Below are 13090 nucleotides of genomic sequence, written 5' to 3' on the forward strand. Positions count from 1 at the left end.
TTTTTTTCATGCATTTTTTTTTCTTTATTGCATTAAGTACATAAACCAATGTATAACACTATAAACATTGTTCCAATAAACAAGGCATCATCAGAGATGTATGTAGAATTTAATAGTGTATTTTATTATAGTACATTCTGATATAGTATACCTTTTAGAGCCAAAATAATTTGTAAATTATTGTCCTCCATCTACCTGTGTTGTCTGGGTCAATGACATTATGAGTCTTTTTTTTGTCCAAAAGCCTTAATAATAATAAAAACAAAGATATGTCATGCAAGTTAAATATCTGATTTATAGATTGTGTATATTATTAATTATCCTATTAATACTATAAGTGCATATAACATAAATCTACAAATCACCCTGAAAAATTTTATTATACATGCTTTATTGTTCATGCAAGACTGGATAAAGCATCAGCACATTTTTACACTACAATTCTACAAAAGATTCAAACATGCGCAGAGGCACAAAAAAAAAAAAAAAAAATTGTAATAACGCCATAAAGGTTCCCAGGTTTGGCAGACCCGTATAGTACATTAACATCATCTCCAAAACAAACATCAGACATCCTGTACATATCAAGTCGGTTTACTTCTGCACATGCAGATCACCATCTCCTCCAGCCTCCTGCATCTTCTCAGTGTGAAGATGATCACTCTCTCCAGCCTGATGGACCATAGTGTTAGCTGACTGACTTGGGTAAAGTTGGTTTTATATTCGCACATCCGTATTCAATAGCCTTGTTAATCACACTACACTGGACATTCAGTGGACATTCACAAGTAAATATGTCATTAAACAATACTTGCCTATTTTGATCGACTGTGAAAAATGTTATAAGTTGACAATCGTTGGTTGTCAATATCATGTCGCTGCTTAAAATTCGCAAACATTAATTTATTGCATATTTATTGGAAAGTCTCAATTTATCAGAAGTCTGAATGTGCAAATATAAAACCAACTTTACCCAAGTAGCTGACTGGATTGTTTTTCCTTACGTCTGTGTGTGCATCTCAATCAGCTCTGAGCTCTTGAATCAGTATATTGTGTATACAAATTTTGTGACTGAGACCGTCCTGATCAGTGCCCTAACTAATGAACTAGGGAGCTGATTGAGACACAGCCTGTGTTTAATGCTGATGTGGCCTTAATGTAGGGAGGGATGGTGTCCAGTTGGGGTCAGTCTCCATAATCTTTAAGCAGGCTGATCTGCAATGAAATGAAAAGGTCCACAGACCACAGCTGTAAAAAGTAGTCAGAAAATAAGAATCAGTATATGGATACAGAGCAAAAATGTCGTACCTTAAGTATAAAAATGCTGTAGCAAAATTAAGAAAAAATGTAGACATATTCAAGTAAAGGGATTCAGTTTAAATTGACTTGTTTCATAGCACATACAATCCAAAACAATGCGTTGCTATAACGTTTTCTACTTTAGAAAACAGAAACCTCTAACTTACCTTTGTGAAATGTAGAAAGCAAACATACATGAATGGAGATATCTTGACGAAAGTGATGTCTCACCGCGGCAACCCATGCGATCCAGCGCCTGTTATTGCCTCTACATACTCTCCGTACAGCCTTTTTTCAAGTAGGAAACCGACTAAATCTAATCTCGTAGTAAAGTTTTTGACATTTTCTATCGTGGGACATATTATTGCAGCTTTTCACACAACAAAAGTGTGCCATTTTTACAATGAAAAGTAGCCAAAGAAGAAACAACTCTGCACTGATACAGAGATTGTTTGGATACCTCAGAAATGGCGGCGACACCCATAATGCACTTCGGTTTTCACGAGTGTGACGTCACCTGACAAAGACCGATACCCATCAATTTATCTTATCTTTGTGCTTTGAACTTTTAATGCGGAGCGCTGTGACTCCATGATGCTTCAAGCGCATCATTTTGCACACGGGATGCGCATAAGCGCTTTGTGCCGCTCTGTATGGGAGCCGTTAATATTATAATATTTTTGCGCAATGAACGATTGTTAATAGCAATTGTCCTATCTTTCATATGTTGCTGCATCATTTTGATTTTTGTATTTTAATGTTAAGACATAGCTTCACATTTTTATATTTATTCACAAACTTTATAAGATAAACAAAAAGTCCTAAATATGCACTTATTTATATTATGAAAAGAAGATAGCACACGTACGTCTGCAAGACGTCTGTTAAAGATCACTTCATCTGGAAAGCATCTGCTGTTTACAAACATCTAATAGACGTCTTTAAGATGTCAGTTTTACATACATTCTAAATCATAAACATCTTAAAGACGTCTTCTAAACGTCTATTTGACATCTGACAGGATACGTCCTATAGACGTATTCCAGATGAGCAAACACCCTAAATAATACGTCTTCCAGACGTAAACACGCACATCAAATAGACGTCTCCGAGATGACTGCGTCACTTCTCAATTTTCATCTTGAACACTTTTTGAGGATCGTGAGTGAACGCGATCATCTCTTCCTCTTTACTTTACAGAAGGAAATAAATATGAATGAAAATCAAAGAATATGTTGAAAGTTGCAGTAGCTTACCGAAATCTGTATAACGTCAGTTCAATCAGTGTTGTAAACAATGTCACGTATACCTCAGAAAAGCCATTCGATGACCATAAACTTATAGTCAGCAGCAAGAAAAATAAAACTAACTATTTAAAACAAAACGGATTAGAAACTTAATTATGCAAGCATAAGTATTATAATATATAATAAAATGGACAAACTGGGTGCGTGATGGCCGATTTCGAAACACATGCTTCATGAAGCTCCGAAGCTTCATGAATCATTTGTTTCGAATCAGTGATTCGGAGCGTGTATCAAACTGCCAAAGTCACGTGATTTTAGTAAACGAGGCTTCATTACGTCATCACTGTTTCAAAACATTTCAAAACAGTTCGAAATTTCAGAGGTTCACCGGTAGAGCGCGATGATAAAGTTAACCCATGAATCATGCAGATTCACCTGAGAAGCATTGAACAAGTGTCTATGGGTTTTACCTGATCTCTGATCAGTTTTATAAATTTGTAGATGTTTTAATTAGACATTAGAATAATTAAAATGAATAATGGTAGTTATTAATCTCTTATTGGCCTGTTTAGCTTGAGCCATGGAACAGAGAAACAAGCCTTGAAAAATGATAAAAGAACAGATATAAGTCACTCTATATGTAGCCTAATCTTGTTAGAGAATTAGTTAATTGCATTTAATAGATTTTACTTTCAATAAAACATTTGCAATAGATTTGTAAAAGGTGTTTTACTGCATGTTTAGTTTGAGTTTTGTTGCATTTACACTCTTTTGACCACTAGGGGTCACCGTGGAGTCAAGTGTCAGATTGTTTCGAAGCCTCGAATCATCACGGCACATTTGATTCAACTGCTTCAGTGTTTCACGAAGCCTCGCTCTGCCCATCACTACGTGTAATCAAACGCGTCGTTTTCATTTTATTCTGGAGACTGAACTCGTGCTCTGCTGCCACACTAGAGCGCGCTCACCACCAAATGGACAGGGGTGGGAATTACAGTTACAAGCAACATCAGCCCCAGTAATCAGTCAAAATGACAGACAGGCTGCAGATTTTTTCTGTCACTGCTAAAAAAAAAATCCATCAATGACGGAAAATTTTCGGTAAACGCGACCTTTGAGATTATATATTATATAGAGAATACGAACCGACGTCATGCCTCGTTGCATGCCGGGGCGGCGCCGCCATTTTGACAGGATCACCCTCTTACTTGTAGGCTACTGAAATTAATACGGATTTTTGTTTTGTTTCTGCCATTAAGTGGAACGTTAACATTTTTAATGGTGTCGTTTGCAGGGAATAGAAGCTATTTTATCGCGTCGCATGATCATTTTATTTATTTATTTATTTTCACTGAAGTTTTGTAGAATTTCGTTTACAATGTTGATCTGTTTACCGTATCGCACGCTGGACGCTCACCACTGCTTCAGCCATCGTATGAATATCCAAATAAATCTATGTAATCAACACACTGAGAAAAGTGGATTCATTTATTTGTTGGAAACATTTAAATGGTGCTTAAACGAGCATACTGTACAACTGTTGTCATTGTAATCCCCCTTTTTCACGATCACAGATGAGGAGAATCGGAGATTATGGGTCAAATTCAGCGGACAGACGGACACGAACAATGTATTTTTATATTTATTTTAAAAAATGACAACCACACTACGAACCCCCCTCACTGCCAAAGGTCCAGAATTTAAGTGTTTTTTTGTTTGTTTGTTTGTTTGTTTTTGTTTTTTGTCATCATTGTTTTAATCAATGCTTGTGACAAATATTCTGGGTTGTTGTTTCAAATTAATATAATACATTTGTAGCTGGACGTGTGTGTGTGCCGCGCGTGCAGTAGTTCTCGCAATACACTTTTCAAAGCAACGGCGAAGAAACATCGCCTCTGAATGGTTATATGGGTTTCCCATACATTGACTAGACTGTGGCGGCCCGCCACACAACGACAGTCAGCACGGTAAAACTCTCGCTGGAGTTTATTGCTATTTCTGAACGATGTCATCATACTGGATACAGGATGTCTGTTAGATCGCACAACACAAGGACTATGAATTAGCCTCACACGCACAATAACTGAAGTTTAAAAGTAAGAAGAAACAGACTCGATATTGCTTCAAGCACATCATTCTGCACCAGGGATGCGCATTAGCGGTTTTTTGCTGCTGTTTTGAAGCGTTTCAGATTGTCATGGTTTTGCACACTGAAAGATTATTATTAGCCTGTTTTGTTCTGTCGTATCTATCATATCTTGTTGCCCCATTAAAAAGCTGCACAATACATTTAAATAAGCGTTTTAATCTTACATTAATATAAATACATAATTATTTAAATATAAATCTATATAAATCTTAACATTTGGATTTATAAAATTACTGTGCAAAGTTTTTTTTTACTCAAGTATTAGGCTAGAATACTTTTTATTGCTGAATTATATAGTCACCTAGTTTACTTATTTATTTATTGGTCAGCTAATGATTATATATTTTTATTCATTTGTTATTTTTATCTATAATGAGGTGGTGTTATTGCATCCTGGATTGGTTAACAAATCAAAGAGTGACCATTAGTTCCACAAATACAGATGCAGGCTCCCACTAATAAATTATTGCCCTACCATCACCAATAAATAAATTACTTTTAGAGCACAAAATGGTTTACAAGAGAACAAATTTCTTCATTGATCTAGTCACTTGATTTTGCTCTCAGAATGCACCAGACTTATGCATGTAAATTTAAAATATACAAAATGTTCAATATAATATAATCTACAATATAATAGCCATATAAACGTAGCATTATAGTGGGATATTCAGTGATATTGGTTGTGCAATATCGACTTTTGTGATTGGCCAATACCGGCAGACTGGAGCCAATGGAAATGCAAAGAGGCATTGACAGAGAGTCAAGAAATGTTGATGAGAAGAATTATTATTAATATTTCAGTAATGTTCATTAAATCTATTCTGTTGTTAGTGTGGTCTTTAAACTTATGAACTGTGTATGGACTGACAAAGGTGATACATGAGGAAGCAATTTGACAACAATGCAGTAAATATTTTAGGTGCATCAAAAAGCGTGCTCATTAAGATAGCAGACAAGCTAATCCAGCACAAATTAGTGCATAAAAGGTCACCAAAATTAAGTTTTTGAACCTCATTATTAAATACAAAAGGAGGAGAAAAACTGCAAAAAGGTCCACTTTTTTCAAAAAAACGTGAAGCGTTTTTCTTGTTAAGCATTTGAATGTCCCCATCAAGTTCTGCTAATTCACGAGCGCAGTGAGAGTCAGACTTGCAAAGGTAATGTTAATTATTAAACCAAACAAAATCAAAACATTCAAAAACACTTAGCAATGTCATTCTTTTATTGAGTGATAAGCAGTGGGTTTAATCAGTGCCATTAATAATAGATTTGTCATCTTCTCGTCATCTGCTCGACCTGCTTCCCTTGGTGTTTTTACATGTAGAAAAGGCGAAAAAAACGTGTTTCACTGTCTTGTTTTCTCTCAGAACGATGATCTGAGTTACTATCACAATTATCGATGCAGCATTAATGACATACAATGGTGACATTTTTCACAATCATGACAGAAAACTAATTACTGCACTAAACTCAATAACGGAAAGGCTGCACGATCCTGTCAAGATGGCGAATAAACTAAGAAGTTACCCAGAACTCAATGCGGCGTGAAGTCAGATTCGTATTCTCTACAATGACGGAAAAAAAATCGGTTAACGCGACCTTTGAGATTATATATTATATACACGCCACACTACCGCCGGTGACACTCCACGACCGCGGTCGTGTGGTTGTCATGCCGACCGCCACGGCCCTATGTGAGGCATACAGTTTATTAGGTAATTTAGCACTTTTCCTATTACTTGAAGATTGGAACGGTATCGGCCGATACTGAATCCCAGGTATCGGAAGCGAAAAAGGCAGATCGGTGCATCCCTAGTTATAACCTTCTCAAATGTTGAGGATTCTGATACAAAAAGAATTGGAAATCATCTATGTGAAGTTATTGTTATCCACTTCTTCCTGTAGTTTGACATCATGGAGGCTGCAGTAATTGCATTGATCATCAGGTTCAAATGCCAATCCTGACGAAAAACATTTAGAATTACTTGATTTTATTAAGAACCTTGAAATAATGTAGCCTATATGCAGTAATTGTTAATATCTTCTTCCTGCAGTTTGACATCATGGAGGCTGCAGTGATAGGACTGATCATCAGGTGCTAGAAAGCAAACATCGGAATGGCAGTATGGTCTAAAGCACCAGACTCAAGGAGTTTCAACCTTCTCAGATGTTGAGGGTTCTGGTTTTCAAATGGAGGTGTGGGTTCACATCCCACTTCTGACAAAAGAACTTTTCGAATGACTGAAATGCAAAAAGAACTTGAAATAATGCATGTGCAGTAACGGTTATCCACTTCTTTCTGTATTTTGACATCATGGAGGCTGCAGTGACAGCACTGATTATCAGGTGTCAGAATGGCTGAGTGGTCTAAGGCACCAGATTCAAGGTGTTATTACCTTCTCAGATGTTGAGGATTCTGGTCTTCAAATGGAGGCGTGAGTTCAAAGAATTTTCAGAATGGATGTATCATAATAAGAACTAGAAAAAATGTAGGAGCAGTCCGTGTTAACATTTGAATCCTTTATTTTTTCCACCATAAAGCATACATAATGTATGTGTAGCTTTGAAACAAAACATTTGTAAAGGTTTTGAAGCTTTATGAAGCAATGATTCGAAAGCGCCCATCAATCCCCCGAAGAACCGCCGCAGGTTGGGCCAGCGTACTGCATGGTCGAAAGAACCAGGTGTTTTGGAGCTGAGTGTGTTGAAGTTTTTTATTAATCAGAATATAAAGATTTAAGCATAATATATCCATTTTTATTCTGCTTTTATAATCATGTATTTGACTATGTCTGTGTAAGAGGCCTGTGAGAGAATGGAATATCCTTGCTCTGCCTCTGCCATTAGATATATGGTAACTGTGCCTAAACTAATCTTCTGCCATCAAAACCCCAAGACTTCAAGAGTGATTTTTCACAGAGGTGAAAGAAGACACTACAAATTGGTGCTGCGAACAGAGTTGGAAAGGAGCAGAAGAGTGGAAGAACACAGCGGGCTGGCTGAATGAGCAACACAATGGTGGCCACAAGGTAAGCAGTTTTTGCTTAATTTGTGTTGTTCGTTGGAGCCTGCCCGTCAAACCGACAGTCGATGGCCAAGTAGCTCATCCATTCAGCGCCTGCGTAAGATTAAATGCCTTTCCGTACCAGCAGGTGGCAGTAGCTGAACAGCCAATCAGAATGATCAGATGGCCCGACGGACCGATGAGCTCTGACGCCGATTCAACAATTTGAATCCATTGAAAAAAGCCGACAAGGACCAACTTCAGCCAACAGTGCGGAACACACTGAGAAAACTTAGTCGGCTGATGAACAAAAACTGCCCGACGGCCGACTGTCGGCTTGGTCTGTTCCTGCCTTAAAACTTTCACTAGAAACTTTTCCGGAGTGTGAAGAGAACATCCTGAAATGCAAACAAAGCTGTGGCAGGATCAATCAAAAGCCAGACTGAGGAGAGGCAGAGAAACAATGGAGATCATACACCACAACGCCAGGCCTTTGAGTGCCATCACAGACTGATGACCCGTAGAAACAGCCAAACAGCTTCCAAAGACTGATGATCTAAACAGAAGGACTCCTATCCCTTCCCTTTGCATGCACAGGTGCTGCATATTTAATGATCACTATAGAGAATTTTCCTGATAATTTACTCACCCCCATGTCATCCAAGATGTACATGTCTTTCTTTCTTCAGTCGAAAAGAAATTACGATTTTTGAGGAAAACATTCCAGGATTATTCTCCTTATAATGGACTTAAATGTCAAAATTACAGTTTCAGTGCAGCTTCAAACGGCTTTAAACAATGCCAGACGAGGAATAAGGGTCTTATCTAGAGAAACGATCAGTCATTTTCGGAAAAATAAATACAACTGTATATGCACGTGCTTCTGCCAAAGCCGCACTTTCATATTCTTCAAAAAGCTTACGCTGTGTGTCCTATGCATTCCCTATTCTACGGAAAAAACAGAACTGGCGCTGCATTCGTTCCGTGAGTAGGCCTATTATTCTACAATGCCTATTCTAAACCAATTTATCTATTAGATTTTAGATTATGTAAATTTTGATATGTAGGCCCACAGGGCAGATTATGCCCAATAAAATGATGGCCATGGATGAATTTGGTTAAGTATCCTGGTCAGTATTGTTATGGAAAAAATGATGGAGCAGATTCTGTGTAAAAGGATAAAATATTGTCTTTCTGACTGTTCACATGAACAAAGTCGGTTGAGTGTTTAAGAATTATCCAGTGATGTGGCAATCAGTTTATAATACAAAGAGATAACTGAATTATCAAATTGTAAATCTGAAATTCAGTGAAAAATAGTAAGAATTTACAGTTTTTTACGATTGCTTACACACTCAAATTAAAAATAACACAGTTACTGAAACACTACTCTCAAGGAGCAAAACCTTAGCCCAGATCTGCACAACTCTAAGCACATTCTCAGCCTCACACTTTTTGCAAAATACTACACACATTGTTTTGCACAACACTAAACACACTTCTCTACATTAGACACAGAAATCTAACATAATGTCACTTCTTTGCCATTTCAAGACACTGCTTTCCAAAATACCACCCCTATAAACCAATTGATCAAACACAGCTGTCAGGTGTGCAGACACTTAGATGCTTAACTGTAAAAAGGCAAAAGGTGAGTTTATGTATTCAACAAAATGGAAGGCAATGCTGCAGTAAGAGGGAGCCACATCATTGGCCTCATAGCTATTTTGAATGTCCCGGGACAACGTGGTGGTAACATCACAATGTATGTTGCAATCACGCAGAATGGGGTCCTCCACCAGCATGCAAACTTAGGCCCTTACAACACGGCCCACATATTCACATTTTAGAAAGGCTACACAAAATCATCACAGCAGAAGACCAAATGGATGCAGAGCAGATGAGATACATTGTCAGATGGGGCAATGTAAATTTCCACCTATCTGCTCCAGTCCAAAAATGGTTTCATTAGCATCCACAATTTTCACTCCAATACATCCCACCATACTGTCCCTTCCTTAAACCCATTGAGGAGGGGTTGTTTTTTGGCATGGAAGGTTTACAATCTCCAGCCCTATGTCAGGATATGCCTCATTCAAGCCATGGAGAAGGCCTGACCTACGTAATTGATGCAGGGTCTTTGCAAGGATGGATTCTCCATTCAAGAAGATTCTTCCCTCGCTATCTTGCGTGAGAGGACATTGCCTGTGATGTGGATGAAGTGTATGGCCAGATCCAGCTAGGCCAAGAGATGATGCTTAGGTGTTTTTTCTATTGTGTTTTTTTTTTTTTTTTTTTTTTTTATTTACAGTTTTTTTACGATTGCTTACACACTAAAATTAAACTTTTCCCACAATTTGCAAAACCTTACACTCAAGGAGCAAAACACAAAGCTAGCTCTGCACAACAATGAGCACATTCTCAGCCTCACACTTTTTGCAAAACACTACACTCATTGTTTTGCACAACACTAAACACACTTCTCTACATCAGATACAGAAATCTAACATAATGTCACTTCTTTGCCATTTCAAGACACTGCTTTCCAAAATACCACCCCTATAAACCAATTGATCAAACACAGCCGTCAGGTGTGCAGACACTTAGGTGCTTAACTGTAAACTCAACAATCAGGTGCAAGTACAATAAAAAGGCAAAAGAGTGAGTTTATGTATCTTCATCAAAATGAAAGGCAGTGTTGCAGAAAGAGGGAGAGGGAGAAACATAATTTTGAATGCCCTGGGCCACCGTGGTGTTGACATCATAATATATGATGCAGTCCTCCACCAGCATGCCAACTTAGACCCTTACAACACGGCCCACATATTCACATTTCAGACAGACTGCACAAAATCATCACAGCAGAAGACCAAATGGATGCAGAGCAGATGAGATACATTGTCATAGGGGACAATGTAAATTTCCACCTATCTGCTCTGGTCCAAAACTGGTTTCATTAGCATCCACAATTTTCACTCTAATACATCCCATGCTGTCCCTTCCTTAAACCCATTGAGTTTTTTGTTTGTTTGTTTGCTTTTTTGGCATGGAAGGTTTACAATCTCCAGCCCTATGTCAGGATGTGCCTCATTCATGGAGAAGGCCTGACCTAATTGATGCAGGGTGTGTGCAAGGATGAATTCACCTTTCAAGAAGATTCTTCAAAAAGATTCTTCCCTCACTTGCGAGAGAGGACATTGCCTGTGATGTGGATGAAGCGCTATGGCCAGATCCAGCTAGGCGAGGAGATAATGTATAGTATGTTTACTGTAGTATTTTCTGTACAATATTGTCAGTTTTTTCAGATGATTTTTTATGTTTGTTGTTGTTATTTACTGTAATTGTAACCTGTACTGGATACAGTATTTTACATTTGTCTGTTGTTTGCTGAGCTAACAGTGTTATGCACACTACTGTAGTAGCATGACAACTGGGACATGTTTTGTTGTTATTCTCCATGTTGACTGATTTGGGTATATGGAGAGAAATCAATGATATTTTCTCAGTCTGCAGCATTGGTCTTGTGTAGTGTTTGGTGAACTATTGTATAGTTGCACTTTCTCCGTGTACTTCATTTACAGTACTCTAATCACTGAGAATTAGACTTGCTAAAAGTGTTTTAGGTTAGCAACAGCAGTGTGTAACTGGTTCAAAAAGATTAAAGTCATATGAAATGTGTGTGTTTCGTATGGTAACAAAATATTGTTTTTATAAAGTTGTGTATGGTTTTGACAAAAGTGTTCCATTTTGCAAATGATCTGAAGTGTTGTGCTACTTTGGTGTAGGGTTGTATTAATTGTGTGTAGTGTTTTGACAAACCGGGCCCTGTTTTCAAAATTGTGCTTAAGCAATCGTAAAAAACTGTAAACCCATTGAGGAGTTTTTTGTTTGTTTGTTGTTGTTTTTTGGCATGGAAGGTTTACAATCTCCAGCCCTCTGTCAGGATGTGCCTCATTCAAGTCATGGTGAAGGCCTGACTGAACTGATGCAGGATCTGTGCAAGGATGGATTCACCTTTCAAGAAGATTCTTCCCTCGCTGTCTTGCGTGAAAGGACATCGCCTGAGATGTGGATGAAGCGCTATGGCCAGATCCAGCTAGGCCAAGAGATGATGCATTGGTGTTTTGTCTCCACAAATATTTTTGTTCGTGTAATATATTATATTTAGAATATGTTCTAATTTTCAGTGCAAAATATAACCTTTGGAAAGGCATTGATGTATTGAATGGTTTTACAATGTGGTGAGAAATAAATATTTTCATCAATGTGCAGTACTGATCTTGTGTTTATATATATATATATATATATATATATATATTCATGTACTTTACTCTAACAATATCTCTGAAAAAATCAAACCCAGCCTATATAAATTAGAAAAGTATAAAAGTTACAAGTGTTTAAGATTGGGCACAGCAGTGTGTAAATGAATCAAACAGGATCAGAATGTATGAACCATGTGTGTTCCATACGGTGTCAAAGTTGGGTTTTGTTAAATTAATGTAAAGTTTTGAATGAAGTGTTTCATTTTGCAAATGATCTGAAGTGTTGTGCTACTTTGGTGTAGGGTTGTGTTAATTGTGTGTAGTGTTTTGACAAACCGGGCCCTGTTTTCAAAATTGTGCTTAAGCAATCGTAAAAAACTGTAAAGTCATATGAAATGTGTGTGTTTCGTATGGTAACAAAATATTGTTTTTATAAAGTTGTGTATAGTTTTGACAAAAGTGTTCCATTTTGCAAATGATCTGAAGTGTTGTGCTACTTTGGTGTAGGGTTGTGTTAATTGTGTGTAGTGTTTTGACAAACTGGGCCCTGTTTTCAAAGTTGTGCTTAAGCAATCGTAAAAAACTGTAACCTGGTTGCAGAGTGACACCTGGGTCCACATCTCTCACCTTAAAATACACCAACCTGGTTGCAGAGTGACACCAACCTGCTTCAGCAATCCCAGACAGCCTGAAGTGAGGGATTAAAGGGATAGTTCACCCAAAAATGAAAATTTGATGTTTATATGCTTACCCCCAGTGCATCCAAGATGTAGATGACTTTTTTTCTTCAGTCGAACGCAAATTATGATTTTTAACTGCAACCGCTGCCGTCTGTCAGTCAAATAATAGCAGTGATTGGGAACTTGAACAATAAGAGTCGAAAAAACTTCCATAGACAAATCCAAATTAAACCCTGTGGCTCGTGACGGCACATTGATGTCCTAAGACACGAAACGATCGGTTTGTGCGAGAAACCGAACAGTATTTATATCATTTTTTACCTCTAATACACCACTATGTCCAACTCCGTTCAGCTTCCGGAAGTGATGTCTCGCGCTCATTGCAGTACATGGGCGAGACAACACTTCCGTCTTCAGAACGCGTTTTTTGACCTCACTAGCAG

Source organism: Chanodichthys erythropterus, chromosome 4 (genome assembly GCF_024489055.1).
Source record: "Chanodichthys erythropterus isolate Z2021 chromosome 4, ASM2448905v1, whole genome shotgun sequence".
NCBI classification, from domain to species: Eukaryota; Metazoa; Chordata; class Actinopteri; order Cypriniformes; family Xenocyprididae; genus Chanodichthys; species Chanodichthys erythropterus.